Source organism: Pungitius pungitius, chromosome 8, assembly GCF_949316345.1.
Source record: "Pungitius pungitius chromosome 8, fPunPun2.1, whole genome shotgun sequence".
In the NCBI taxonomy this organism is placed as follows: domain Eukaryota; kingdom Metazoa; phylum Chordata; class Actinopteri; order Perciformes; family Gasterosteidae; genus Pungitius; species Pungitius pungitius.
The window spans coordinates 17,249,191-17,264,797 of NC_084907.1; the positions used below are offsets into that span (position 1 = coordinate 17,249,191).

The window sequence follows — 15,607 nt, forward strand, 5'->3', positions numbered from 1 at the left end:
TGTGATGGAGTCGGTGTAGAGATGCAGCGAAGCTCCATCAGGTATCAGGCCCAAACCCGCCCAAGTGGCGCTGCCAAGCATCGGTGAAAATGTATTAAATTCCGATCTATGCCATATCGATGCCATATAACCTATAAACTGATTTGAGTTTCACTGCTGCATTCGAACGCTTTGAATTGTTAGTAAACTCATATTATTTCTTACTTTAAAAATGAATACCAATTTGGGACAACTATATCTTGTATAAGCCAAATCAAATTACCACCATTATGGACATTTTACTTGATTGAATTGACTGCAATCATAAATAATTCGTACAGGATGTGAATCTCATTTAATTAAAGAGAATATCTGTGACAACCAGACAATTAGCCAGATGTTTGACCAATAAATCGGATCAAACTGTAATTGTCCTCTACAAACACCATCAGGTAGGAGATAAGAATGAATCCGCTTCCTGTGCGATTTGTGCCTGGCTGCATTCAGCGTTGTGGCATCCACTTTCTCCTCCTGCGATGCTCACTTGCAGGCGTGTCGCTTTCATCCAAATGCCTGTCAGCACCACTGGTTGGGCTTTGCTCGCCCTCTATCAGTGTGTTTGTCCCCCCCCCCCCTCCCCTCTCTCACTCACTCTCTCATTCTGTCACTCTCCTACGGAGGATGTGATGAAAATGGCTGTTTAATCATGCAGAGAGGTCAACCAATCAAAGGGCCCAGGCCGGGTGATTTAAAGGCCTATTCAGAGCACAGCTGGAGAGAGAGGGAAAGGGATGGTGACAGTTGGGGGGGTGAGAGAAAATGAGAGCGCGAGACTGGTTTGATTGCTGTACGGCGCGGGTCACCTCTCATCCACTTACCACTGGTCTCGTTTCACCAATAATTGTCCCTGATGGATTGATGTATGGGCAGGGAGATGAATGGAGGAACAGCGGTAGAGACCCGTGTCTTCCTCACATTAACTTTTGGAAGACACACACACACACACACACACACACAGTTATGCAGTCTGCAGACAAGGCAGTTCTCACCTGAATGTCAATGCGAGAGGATGACAGATGGTTGGGAGGAGCAGGGGAAGTAAAGACAGACGGAGACAGTGATTGTCTCCTGAGCCTCTGGTTCCGGTCAGCCAATATCCAATCTATGCTATGGATACTTCCGACCTTGATCCAACCGAACACGCAGGCGGCAACTTTCTGTTGTCGTCCACGCGAGTCACACCCCAACGTCATTCAAGTGCTGACAACATTGTTTTTACAGTGGAGATTCCAGGTCAGGTGACCTCATGATAAGTTAATGCAATAAGTCCCTTTTATGGCGGAGAGGTGGATCTTATTTTGTTTCAAATAACTACACGATCACTGCTATGTTTAAATGTGAAGGAGCAGTTAAGTATTCCTAAAACCAATAAATAATGGTGATCTTAGTATTGATCCAAATTATGCAGATGGTCATAGCCATAATGCTACCAGAAGTAATTGCGTTTACAACTTGTTGCAGGTTATGAACCATGGCAGAGTGAGCTCATGTTCAGATATGGAAAGTGCTGACTCTGCCCCTTCCTGCTGTATGATCACTGTGAGGTGGGCCGGTAGAAGCCAAATGTCATTTCACTGGTGTGACCACAGATCCATTTAAACTTACAATCTCATCAAATAATAACAAAAAGTTTGCTTTTGTTTTCCTTCAACAAAAAAATCCAACCTCCATCATGACGTAAAACTACTCCCGCTGTCCCCTGCCTCCCGTTTACTAAATGCGATGAGCAGTTCCCGTGTCAGTTTGACAGCTGCGGTTTCCACCGTAGTGATCGGCTCTGCTCAGGTTCCCCCCCCCTGCTGCTGGGGAGCTGGTGTTTGTGGAGTGCCACTCCAGCAGATCGCTGGCCCCTCGCTCTTCCTCCCTCCCCATCTCTCTGACCCCGCGTCGGCGTGTGCTGATGAGCGGTGAGTGGATACACTCGATTGTGTGTCTGTGTGTGTGTGTGTGTGTGTGCGCGTGTGGGGAGAGCGCTGTCGAAACCGTGGGAGCTCCATTTGTTGTGTAAATGCGAGCCGCTAATTGACTGCCGGGCACGCAGCCTCTCCTTCACCGGCTGAACCCTGCCCTCCGCCAGGTCCTGGGGATCCTGCCAGGGAATGTTTGCTCCCCCCCCCTCACACACGTGCACTCAACCCCCTCCCTTTCCCTCTCTTGCTCCGTCGGAGCAGGCCTGGCACTGGGCCACGGCGAGGATGGGCACGGCGCAGGCCTCGCTGTTCTCTCCCTCGTCTGTGTCGAGCTCTCGTAATTTCCCGCGATCACATGCTGTGGCGACGCTCCTTTTTGATGCGATTCCTCATCTCAAAACACACAATGGTCCTCTTTTTTTTTTTCCACACTGATTTGGTCACCGTCGATGGATCCGATGATTCCTTTGTAACGAGCGGAGCGCTGGGATCCCTGATGAATCACGCCACATGGCAGATGATGATCCACATTAACGGGCCATTCCGCTACCTGTTGTTGTAACAAAATTAGTTTTAACCTCATCAGTAAACTCCACGAGACAATTATCACAACTGCCGGCTGGCTAGAAGCTCAGGTGTCGCAGTAGGTCAAAGGTAAGGCGGGCTGAACAACAGTGCAGCCAATAGCGGTGTCACAATTCTCCAACTCCACAACATTGTCCGTCCTTGGTAACCTTGGTGTTTCAATGATTGACATGTTGGGTTCTCTCAGTTCATGATGGGAACAATCCAACCGGGTTTTACACATCGTCTGATCGCTGCTTTCAGAGGACACCTGCCTCAATGATTTGGAGATTGCTACAAAAGCAAGTGTGACCTGGTGCGGTGGAGACGGCATCTGTGGTGTTGCGTATGTTGCCTTATGCTTATGCTTTCTTACTCGTTGGATGGAAAATGATGTCAAATTGCAAAAGTTTACAATTTCGGGGAGGGGGGTGGGGTACTCGTCTATTTTCACGCACAGGCAGCTTAGATTATGTTTTCCTCTCGGCTGGTTTGTTGAACCTGCCGGACATGCTTTAACAGCCGGACGACAAAGGGACCATTCCTGGAAACGATTCGGTACTGTGCACAATTCACGCACAACGATGGTTGAGGAGTGACAATGACAAGTAAACTGTGTTGTTTGTTATGGAAATTAAAACAAGTTCTTCACTGGATAAATGCATAAACACACACACACACACTTACAGGATTTCACCTCCGGTGCTCAGAGCCATTGTTGCAGAGCTAAACATCGGGGAGCAGATAATGGAACGAACAAAACCAACTGACACTCCTATAAAGCTCTTTGTTTAGATTGCAAGCACAAAGGTGTGTGTGTGTCTGTGTGTGTGTGTGTGTGTGTAAAACGGTAAACAGCCGCCCTTAGAAAGAAGCAAAGTCAGCATTACGACGCTGTGCCTGAGAATGCCCGCTTTCAACAAAGCTTCTCACGGATCACAGCGTGCAAATGTCAACAACGTCACTTCTGCATTCTTTGCCGGTTGGGAATTACCAGGAATGAGACCGGCCAGTGAGTCAGTCGATATGTAGCCGCCGTCACTTGATGTGATGTCCACAGTGTGTGTGCTTGAGGACCGTACTTGACTTTCAAAACTGTCAATGGTTACATGCGATGGATTGTTACTGTAGGCCTCCAATGGCAGCAAATGAGACACAAAAAGAAAAAAGGATTTAACATCAAGCTGGCCACTTATGCTGTGCAGACAACAACAATAGGATTAGCTGGTACGCTAAAAAAGCCTCTTATACTGTCTCTAGGTCTAGGTCCCTATACTAATAAGGTCACCAATTATTTTAATACAATGAGCCTTGAAATTGCACAATAATTGCCTTTTAGATTGCAGTAGAAACACAACTATATGTCTTTAGAAGATACCTAAAACTATTGTAAAAGCAGCTTGTGTTTGTATAGCTATATATACAACTGAGGATTATTATGTTTCAAAGTTGCGTTCATACTCTATTGTACAATAGGCAACAGTATCGCTGGAACATGACATTGAAAAATGTAATAATTGTGTTACGGAATTATCGTTATACAGCCCAGCCGTATGGCACGCCCTGACATGTCATCTGTCTTGCTCGTGTTAACACAACGTAACACACTGAACCAGCACAGCTGCTCGTTCCCAAAGCCGCTCCACGAGTTTGATTCAGTCCGGGCGCGGCAGGTGAACAGGAACATCGAGTTTCCACAAGTGCAAAGAAAACGGTTCAACTGGAGCATCACGGTCGAGGACGTGTTCAATCAGTCGCTTCACCATTAAAAGCAAATGTACTTCCTGTTTTGATCCCCACTTCTGCTCTTCAAACGCGTTCGCTGACTAAAGTTCGAATCATATTGAAGGTCTGCGAGAACCGCGAGAGACACTTGGCGTCAAAAGTGAAGCCAGGGAGGGGAAACTAAAAGAAGAAGGAGAGAGAGTAACACACATGGAAAGAGCAAATGGCTCTTCCCTCCCCTTCGGGCAGTACAGCTGCCAGACAGGGCCGTGTTGAATCTGAGTCAGCGAGAGTTGAAGTGGGGCCCCGTAGCCTGCGGGCCCCCGGGGCAGCGAGGAGCAGCGCGCACACACACTCCCAGAGACACGGTGTCAGGCCTGTTGCCCTGTTCTCCTCGGCCCTGCAGCTGTAGCCCTAACTATAGCCGTTCAGCACCACCGGCCTTAATTAGTAGCTGCCGCTCTGCTCCGGCGCCGCCGTGCTGAAAGCCCCTTCCCAACACCTCCCCCCCCTCGTCCTGTGCGGCGGGTTTAAGTCTGCAAGTTGTTTACTCATTGCAGTGGCGGGCCGTGTTGCTTCCGTGCAGCGCGCATGCAGGCCTTCTCTGCGATGGCATGCGCAGAGGTCACATGCGGGAACCACGGCTACACGCGGCGGCGTGCTGGTGTTCCCCCCGGCGGACTGCGGTGTTGTGGCGGACGCATGCTCCGGCTCTTAGGCCTCTTTTCAAACGCTGCGTCTGTCTCCTGCTGGCTGCCATAACAAAAGGAAACGTAAGATCGCGTTGAGCTGGTGCATCGCGGAAGACGTGCTCGGAGAGGCCAAAAAGGCGCAACAACTGCCAGGGAAATCTAGATTTCCTATTTCCGATGTCCCGGGGTCACTTTGGTAACAGACTCTTCCCCTCGCAGTTTCAGGAGATGGGTTCAGGATCCGGTTTCACTGTTGTTCTTGTTGAGGTTTATGTCTGTCAAGAGAGCCAAGTGTGTGCACATTTGTGTGTGTGTGTGTGTGTGTTTACTCCTTAAATACTTGGCCATACTTCGACAACCACAGGGGACAAAGAAAGTACTGCACAAAGTACTCTCCCCAGCTCACAGTCTGTGCTCAGACTTCATACGTCTCTCTGCTCCCCACTTCTCAGCACGTCCTGTCATGTCCGCAGTAGGAGGCGGCGGTGAGGGTCTCGTCAGAGCGGCAGGTCAGGCTGACATATTTCATCCCCTCGGGACAAACCAGTCAGCGATCGTTACTGGTCTGCTAATCATGGAAGAACCACCGCTTGTTTTAGACTAGGAAGCGCACACGGATGAACTTTAACTACCCAACAGGAACCCATTCCTCATATCTGTTCAGCGGGGGAGGGGGGGGGGGGGGGGTTGTAAGATAAATGCTTGGATAGCTGCAGTGGAGCCTCTCCAGGAATTTCTCTCATTTGACACGATGACTGCAGGTTTTTGAGGTTGATCATAGCGGACGTTATCTGTCCATCTCATTTACACGGAGAATTCTCCTCCATCAGCCTCTTTGTGAAGCTTACAAAGACGCTTCCATGTTCTCGTGGGCTTGTTAAGCCGCATGTAGCTGCACAATATCCCTTCTTTGACTGACTGACTCGTGTAATGAAAATCCAAGATCAAAATAAAGGCCCGTCGCACTGAAGTCAAACCGCCTCCATCCACTTAAATTCTCCTCCCTTTTGTAGGAGTTAATGACCACCGTGGTCATGCTTAAATGTGGCGTGCGTTTGCGCTGCATATTGTTTGACTCTACAGGTTAGGGAGAAGGAATAATGTGTATTCTTTTGTCCCCCCCCCCCCCCCCCCAAGAGCGACTTCTCTAGTAAGAGCTTCATTTGCATTTAAGATGCTAATGTAGCCTTTTGGGGGGGAGCAGAAATGACTAGACTGCCTTAGCGCTTTGTTTTGTCCCAGTTATTCATTAGACTTCAATAATTGCTGCCTCGCGCCTCATACAAACAACGCCAGGAGGGATGGATTCACCACTTTCTCTCCCCGGAAAGGTCAGGGAGTACTGAAAGACACCTCCTCGACACACAAATTTACCATTTATGAGTCACTTCTCATCGGAAAAATGTGCTTTCTCTGAGACGATTGGAAAAAAATAAATAAAAAGAACTGTGTGTGTGGGTCAGCCGTTGGAATTCAAATGAGGTGTTCATGTCGAGACTTGAAAATTCTCAGAGACAGAATGAAAGAGAGAGGGAGGGGGGGGGGGAGAAGAGACGGAGAGAGATCCTGGCAGAGGTCACGCGCACGCCTCTGGTGACAGGTTCTCGTTGGTGTGCGAGCCTTGACACCACACCCCCCCCCCCCCTCCCCTCCCCTCCCCTCCCCTCCCCTCCCCAACCCACCCTTGTGAAATCAGGAGTCCTAACGAGCCAGCACCGAACACACGAGCGCCCACTCCAGCACGCCAAGGGTTAGGGTCAGCCGACCCGCGGATTGAAGCGTGGGTGATGGAGACCGGCTTAGAGCTGAATCCCATTATCAAATAGCGTTTGTACAATATTGGGTCAAGGCCCACTTGCACCGAAGACGTATTAGGTTGTGCTTTAATGCCGGAGCTGTGTAGAGAGGATTTTGCTGTGGGCAAAGTGATTTGGGAGAGAGAGAACGGTTGCGTGTGTTAAACCCGCTCAGAAACCGGACTGGGGCCCAAGCGCCGGTGTCCGAGGGACTATGCGTTGATCACCGGGCCGGCAGCGGCAAGTACTGCTTCTACTTTGCGTTGCATTGGGGCTGCAGTTGGTGGTATCGATCATTATTGTCGCTGTGACATTAACACGCCGACTTCCTTGCCATCCACATCAGGCACTTAATAGTAATATTGAACACTTCCATATTGCTCTCAAATCGGTGCTAAACGGCGGTGAATAGCGGAGACTAAACCCCCCCTTCCAACCCCCCCACCCCCGCCGTCCGCTCACCCTCCAGTTTTAACACTTCCCAGCGTGGCAAATACTCGAAACATTTCTTGCATCATTACATACGCCATCGGCCTCACTTTGAATGCGACGGGGGCCTCGCGCGGCATAAACAGCGTACAATAACGGCTCGCAAATAATCCCTCAATCTGCTCGGGAAGTGGCGGTGAGTGGCTGAAACAAGCGAGGCGCCGGGGAGTTATGAGTGGCCCTGGGGACCCGGGGAACATGGCAGGTCTTTTTCCCGGCCCTGTAACCTGTGTGATGTATCTGTGCGTTACTGCGATGTGGGTTGTGAGCGAGACGCTTAATCAGCACAGTGGGATGCAATAAAAAGAGGGGGGGGGGGGGGGGGGGGGGGGAACTTAATCAGGGGCAAAGAACATTTAAACACATTTAGAGCCGCAGGGAGCGGGAGAAAGATGGCGTCCCCCCCCCCCTCCCCTCTTGGGTCCGCTGCAGCGGCTGAAGACGTCCAGCCCGGTGCGATTTGGGAGGGACGTTGATATATTTAGTCCCTCCTCCCTCTCCCTGTCTCTGGCATTCCTCTCCTTATCGCTCTTCCTATGTGCTCACATTTCTGTCTTTACAACACGTCTCCCTCTGTGTTTTTTCTTCCTCTATCACCCCCCCCCCCCCCTCCCCTCTCCTCCTCTACCTCATTCACTGACACGCTCTTTGGACACAAAGTAAAAAAAAAAAAAAAACACTCACAGAAGTCCCGCACCGACACTTGCGCAAATATGAGACCGAGTTGTAAACCCAGGGGAAACTCTGGGCTGCCTCTCCTTTTATTTCCGTTCACAGTTCCTTCCCTCCCTCCCGTCGGCGCCCCTGTGTTGACACGGGAGAGTCCAATATAAACTCGGAGGGACGCAAACACCAGCAGAACACACACACACACACACACGCCCTGTTTACACGGCTCTATTAGTCGTCTGCCAAGTTGAGAGGCAGTTTCGGTGATGTGACCTAATGAGCGTGTGCCGGAGGTTTGCCGTGCGTTTTGTGTGGTGTCGAATCGGCCCGCGCCTTCCCCTCAGTCGGCCCTGTCAGTGACTCACAATGAGCTGACGTTACTCGTCTTTCCGGACCGGCCAGTGGGCCCGGCCCTTCTTTTTGGGAGCGCTCCAAGAAGACCCTGATAAAAAAAAAAAAAAAGAAACCTTTGCGACCGAAGACAAGAATTCTACTTTTTGGCCCGAGAAGGGAATATTTTGGTGTGTTGGACTGCAGCTCCAAAGTCTGTTCATCATAAACTATTGGAAAACACAGCGCTTTCCCCCCTCAGCACAACCTGTGAAATGATTCCTCCCACATTCCTATACAAACAAAGCTTGTTCTGACACAACAACGCTTTGAATGTTTCCGTTAACAACAACAACGGGACGGCACATTCCATACTGTTCAAGTATTGAAAAGAGGAAACATTTTTTTTTTATGTCTGTTTTTCTTTCACAATAGGGAGCCAAACAGGTTTCAGCCATAACAAAGGGATTCCCAGCTGCTTTTATTTTAGCCCATGTAGTGATAAAAGCGCCGCTTATTGGAGCACTCAATTAAAACTCCAAACCATGGCGGAAGCGTCATTGCAGCCCCATGGAGCGCATTCATTTTGGAGGACTTAGTTTAATTTGAAGTGGTTGGTTGTGGTTATTATACGCAGTTTCTCTTTTAGCTAAAAATGCACCGACTCCTCATCTTATCTCCCGATTCCTCCACGTTCCGCCTCGCCGACCCTCTGAAAAGGTTGCGTCGCCTCGTCTCATCTCCCCCCCGTCTATCTCTCCCTCTTGTCCCTCCATTTCCCTCACCTCGCCCTGCACCGTTTTCTCTCTCTCCTCCTCATCGCCTGCCTGATTATCACAGCCTTTCTCGCTCGATCTCCCCCTTTCTCACTCTTTCTTTTTCATTTTCTTCTCCAGCCTTGTATCTCCTTTCTATTATTTTTGCCTTTCCTGAGGAGATTTTGTTGGGTAGGACATCATTAAATGGACATTTTTGAATTTATTTAGGAAGCATTGTTGCAGTACGTGTGATAGCGGTTTGCCAATAAGGTATTAGCCACACACCCACAGATGCCCGCCGGCTTTCATCTCGGGCCTATAGAGGAGCACCGGTGCATGCGGCGCTCTGCGTCGCGCTTCACCAGGAATGGAGTATGCGATACTGATGATCTGGGACAGGAAGTCGTCCCCGCTCTATTCTCTTCATACCAAACGCCATGAATGGGTGTTTAAGTGCAATCATATTCGCACACATTTTGAGCTCTCCTGAGCTAAAACGTTCGGGATGGACAAGCTTCCTTTTGTTTCAGCTCCACGCCGGCGCGACTGAAGATAATTGCCGCCGGCCTCACATGACTCCGACATAACGGTTAAACAAGCGTCCTGTCCCACCGAGCCGATGGAAGTGGCGCCGTCTTTGTCCGGTGCTCAGTGCGATGAGTTTGACCACGAGGGTCGGTGGCATTTCTGTGTGGGGGGGGAGTATTTCAAGCGGAAACAGAAGCTCACAAAACCTCTTTGCTTTTGTACCGCAGCCCACAGCCAATTAGGAATGAGTTCAAATATCGTGCATTAAATGGCAGAGACGTACGGAGCATGCAACATCTCTTTCTGCATCTCTTCTTCTGTCCCGACGGTCACCCTGTTCTAGTATTGAACCCACATTCCCCCCCCCCCCCCCCCCCCCCCCCCCCGGAGCAGAGACGTCCCATTAGGCCTGATGCCTCGTGACCCATCTGTGGGCATTCATTTGCTAAACACCATGTGACACAAGCCACACGCCTTTTCTTAAAGCATTTACAAAGCGCAGGAAAGAGCGATGCGGTCATAGCCAATGACGGGGTCACTAATTCCCCTCAATAGCAGGCATCCGGAACCGGTACGCTAATGGACAAAGATGGATAAGGACGCTGGCAGAGTCGATGGCGAGCCAGCTCAGACCCGCTGTGTGTGTGTGTGTGTGTGTGTGTGTGTGTGTGTGTGTGCACGCGCAAGTCGCTGTGCACGTGAGTGCCTCAGCTCACATGCTGTCACTACAGCGAATATGGACATTTATTTGTGTAAACTGGTTCTGGGTGACGTCGTCATGTTTCACACTGGGGGCGAGGGAGAAAAAAGTGTGAGCAGATGGTCAGCTGTCTGTCTGTCAGTAAAGTTAATATGTGGAGAGCATGTGATGAGGCCCCAGCGGACTCCACAGCTGAGACGTTGGCAGCTAGATTGAGTCTTGGACTAGTGTCGAGTCCTTTTTGAAGTGCGTAGGTCAGATGCTTGGTCGCTTCATGATGTTATCTCAGCAGGGAAATCAAGAGACTCTTGCTTAGTCGGCCTTTATCTGGAGGTGTGTGTTTTGGCACTTTGTTCTCGTCGACACGGAGGCCAGCGTTGCCACACAGCACAGTGTACTTTCGACTTCCTCTTTGTTTGAGGCGACGTTAAAGCCAGGCAAAAAACAGAGTTCATCTCTGCTTTTTTTTTATATTTTCCCATTAACTCCCCCTCAAGCTGTTGCACATACTTTTCAAAAGCCCGTGCAATGCCAGGGAGAGCTGACCGCTCCTCCAGCGCCGCCGATGTGGGTGGCCTACGTGAGCGCACTCTGGAAACAAAGGGCCCAAGAAGGCGAGACTCCCTTTTTTAATGGCGCCGTTAAAACAAAAGGAGACGGTGATTCTTTTCAATACCTTTCTCCTTGAAGGCAGCCCCGCTATCCCCCACTGCGTCGTCCTCACATCCCAAGAGAGAGGACGTATAATGGCACGCTTGTTTCTACCACAAGTGACACTTTCCGTCCAACCCGCCACTCTTGGGGGGGGGGGATCAAGGGTCAATCGAACTCTCAAGTGGAGGCGGGGGGAGGGGTGAGCTGCAGCAGCAACAGGCTGTTGTCATTCCACCACAGGGACCACGGCGGGGGGGACACAGGTAGCTCTGTTGAGGGAAAAGCACCAAAGTTTTCCAGTTATGAAAATGCGTCTTTATGAGCGCTCAACGTGTCAAAGGTCATTCGTATCAGCTGATGAATCACACCGTGTGGCTCCCACACTGTGTGAGGACAGTTGGTATTCTTAATTCATGTCCACAGTGCACCGCTTTGGTTCCCACTTCAAGTCAACAGACTGAAGCTGTCCGCGCCCGTGGTTTCACGACATCAACACCTGCCCAACCTTCCTGTTGAGTGCTCCAACCACAGCGTGACTGGTGCTCTGAAAGGCTGCTGCCAAACCACACGCTTGTTTGGGGTTGACCTTCGTTGTGACTGTTCCGGCTCGGTGCTGATTCAAGTCGAGTGGCGGAGTGTAGGTCCGTAGTGGGTTTGTGATTAGCAATAACATGGCCACGCTCCACAGGGTAGGTTTCCTAAAATATCTATGCCGGTGCAGAGTTTAAAAGGAGCTGTGTTTCTTTTCATTCTGGGCTTGGTCCAAATTAGGGGAGTGATCAATCACTCCTGGAATTGTGTCGGCCTGGCTCTGTCTTCTTTCTCAGTGAGGTTCTCTCAAATCTCAATGTCATTTAAATGACAAACAAGCCAGCTGCATCAGGTAAAAGTAGAGGCAGAACAAGCAAATGTGGCTGCTACATTAGCTCGAATTTTCCCGCCTAAAAACGGTCTCAGTCTTATTCAAAACGATTCATGTTGGAGACAATGCCCTCATTAATTAAATTAAATATATAAACAAAGAAAAGGTATTAAAGAAAATCTGCCAACGCAGCAAACATCTACAGTTAGGTAGTAAAGTGAGCGAGATTAAGTCAGTTCTGAAATAAGAGATTACATCCGGCGTAATAAGAACTGGGGCTGATAAGCGCTTCTCTGGCGGGGATGACTTTGAGCAGAGCTAACAAGCTGCCGTTGCGCTTTGATCGCTCACCACCGCCGTGCCCTCAGAGCCACGTCAAACCGACGCATCGTTAGCTGCAGACAAACCGTGCAGGCTGCTCAGAGACGTTAACTAACTCTTATGAGGCACAGTGTGGCCCTGACCTACATATCGCCTACCTCTCCCACCTACCCACGCACACACATAGACACAGACAGGATTTGACATGGAGAGAGAGAGACCCAGTCGCACAAACACAGTCGAGGGATTAAGAGTGAACCACTAATCTGGCGCTGCCTGCATCCCCGTGTTTGTGTGTCTGTGCTCCATTTTTGAAATGTGGGCAGGTTTAATGCGAAGACTCTGTTCATTCCGTCTCAGCAGCTGGAAGGAAGCCCTTTTGTTTTTCCAGGAACGTCGCCCCCCCCCCCCCCCCCGAGGAGAGAATCGAAAGCACGAGGGTCGAGATTGTGTGTCCGCATTTAGATCATCTAAATGCGGCGATTGAACAATCTGTTTGTTTGGGATTTGATTTGCTCTCCTGCAGCACTGCGAGTCGTTCAAAGGCGGAGACACAAAAGAATGCACTTTGTCTGCTCGTCATGTGTCCACTGGCACAAAGACGGTGACGCCCACCGCACGCCAGCTCTGGAGCACGACTTGGTGTGAGGTCGTCGGGCCTTAGTCAGAGAAAATGTAAAGGCTGGTGTCAGTGTTGCAGTGAAAAGTGTGTGTGTGTGTGTGTGTGTGTGTGTGTGTCTGTGGTGGTGTTTCATGCTCTCATGGGCTCATTTTAAACACCCACACAAGAGCCGACAACCCTTTTCTCCCCCTCGTTCTCATATCGGATAAAAGCACGCAACAAGTGATGAGCACGGGCACACACAAACGCACATCACCACACACTTGTGTCTGAAGTAACGTCTGTCGGCATATAATCCCATCCAACACAAGAGTTTGTGTGTTTATTGTCGCAGAGAATGACGAGAGGAAGAATGTGTGCAATGTAACGCCCACAGTCTGTCTACTGTCTCGGAGTGGCAGCTGTCTCGCGCGCACACACACACACACACACACACGAGGTACATTGAGTGTCAGAGAAGCAGTTGTTCTGCCCCTGCAGCTCTTGAATGTTGTGAGCGGATCCTTGTGCACTGATTGGAGCCTGGGAAACACAAAGAAGAGGAGGACAGGGGGAATATGTCACATTACAGCTTAACAAGAGTGTGCTGCAAAGTAGGTTTTCCTGTTTGTAACAATGATTCTTTATTACTGTGTGTTTTACGCCGTGGTTCATGAGGGTTTCTCAGAAATAATCATTTACTAATTTTAAGATTCTATTATTCCAAGAAACTGAGCGGAGCAGCTTGTAAAGCGTCTGCTGTGTAAAGAACATATTCTTGGCTAACGTGCTTTGAGCAGAACGAGTGGAGACGCTCCAGATCGGGGTTTTCCACCTCGTAGCTTTCGCTCTCCTCCTCTCACGTCCAGCATAGGCGGGTCCAGATCCGGTTTTGTCACTGCGGCCCGGGCCGACGGCTCAAAAAGTCAGCCCAACTAGGTGCACACAGACACTCACAAACATGCGTTGTGCGCTTACTTTTGTACTATGTAACAAGGCCCAGGAGACTAAATGTCTTCTCTCTGTAACACAAGGAAGTAACGGCTCCGGATCTTCTGCTCATTGTGCCCCCGAGGGCTGTGAAAAAGTACTATCCATCCCAAGTTATTAATACCCATTCTGCTGTCATCCTGCTCCTACTAAAAAATGAGGACCCCTAATGACCACATCCTTGTGGACATTGTCAAATGGGCTGGATATTCTTTGATAATATGCCAGTGGTTTATTACAATAATGTTGACATTCTCTGATGGTCCTCTGCAGACAGACTGATAGCTTTGTTCCTGGGCTGAGATCTGAGTGTTAAGTGGACAGTTGACTGCAACTGAGCCTGCACCCTGCCTACCTGCAGAGAGAGAGTGTGTTTGTGTGTGTGTGTTTTTATGTCACATGAGTTTATGAGTTGACTTGGATTTTTTCTCAAAGCACCAGAATACATTGGAGAGCCACCCACATCCTGTACGCTGTGTAATCATGTCAGTCGGAGTGTGTGTGTGTGTGTGTGTGTGTGTGTGTCTCTGAGTGTGTTTGTCCATCCAGGGATTGCCACCCATCCGTCCGTCAGTGTGTCGGGGGGATGGTAATTCCATCTTTCCCCATATGCAGATAGCGCTGGTGAGATTAGACCCAGGGAGAGGATTAAGGCTTCGGGGCTTGGCTCCCCTTCCATCTTACCTCCTCTCTAAGCATCCAACCCCCCCCCCCCCACCCACCCACCCTCCTCTCCGCCGCAGCTCCCTCCGCCCCACCGCCCCACCGCCCTCCGCCCCACCATCCGCTTCCTGCCGCCTCGTCTCGCGCTCTTCAATCCTTTACTGGCCCCTCACCCATCTCTCTTTCCTTCCCCCGGGCAAATCTCCAACCTCTGGAGTGTGTTGGTTGCCAAGTGAAGAGGTGGAGGAGTGGAGGGCGGATTAGGATAGGGACCCATTAGGTTTTTGTAGATGTGCGTTTTGATCTGCATGCGCATAATTCTTTGTTTATGTGTGTGTGTGCTTTTGTTTGCACGGAGGGGGGGGGGATGTATGCAGTTGGCGTGTGCGTGAGATGAAGTGCGCCCAGTGTTTCTTTTAAACCATCCTGCTAAACCGTGCCTCCTCAATCACGTTTGGGTGCCAATAATTGACTTTGTGCGTAGACGTGTGTGTGTGTGTGTGTGTGAACGATTTCCATCGTTCTAGAATTTATTTATTTTTAAACCCTCAATTCCACCCTCTCACCTGTTCCTCTTATCCCAGATGTGACCCACATGTTGTGATGCAAAGGTAGCGAATCTGTTTCTGAGCGCCGCTCTTCCATCCTCATCATCGCCGTCCCTCTCTCGCCCACCTTCTTCTCCTCCTCTCTCTCTCTCCCCTGCCGCGGCGAGCGCTGTAATTGATATGCCACTGGCAATAAATCAGCTCGGCTCTCGGGCCGAGCCGCGGCCATTATCTGAGCGGACAGGTTCAGTTGCTTTGGGGCGAGCGGCGCCAGAGAAGGAGAGTCGATCCGGCTCCGCAGATCCCAACATCTGAAAACTTGGAAAAACGTGGAATTTCCTCCCAGCGTGAACGAGAGCCCCCCCCCCCCCCCCTCACTGTTAAGCCAAATAAGCAAAATGAACATGAGGCTGTAGGAGGACCCCTCCTCTCCAAGCGTCTCCCCTTGCTGTTATGTCCCCCTTTTTCAACTCCCTCATACCAATTCCCAATGCCCACCGGGACTCTGTTCGGGCCTGTCAATTGATTGGGTGTCCCGATATCAAATCCAATCAACTTGGCCCCGTTACAGCCCCCCTCTCGCTAAGACTTTTCCCTGATGTGATAACGGCCTCGTCTCCTCCGATACGAGGGCTGCCCGGTCCCTAAGCCACAGACGCGCGCTGCAGCACAAAATGATTGACATGTTTTTCCTTGATGGTGCCAGATATGGCTGGCAAACCTTGTTTCTGGGCTCTTCCCACCGTTTCACTTTAGCTCGGGAGGAAA

General features: G+C 50.2%; 1 protein-coding gene across 4 annotated transcripts in view; it reads left to right on the plus strand.

Moving 5' to 3' along the window:
• LOC119194145 (plexin-A1) overlaps positions 1-15,607 on the plus strand; it is a 160,060-nt gene that overhangs the window by 9,541 nt on the left and 134,912 nt on the right. The window lies entirely within an intron of this gene.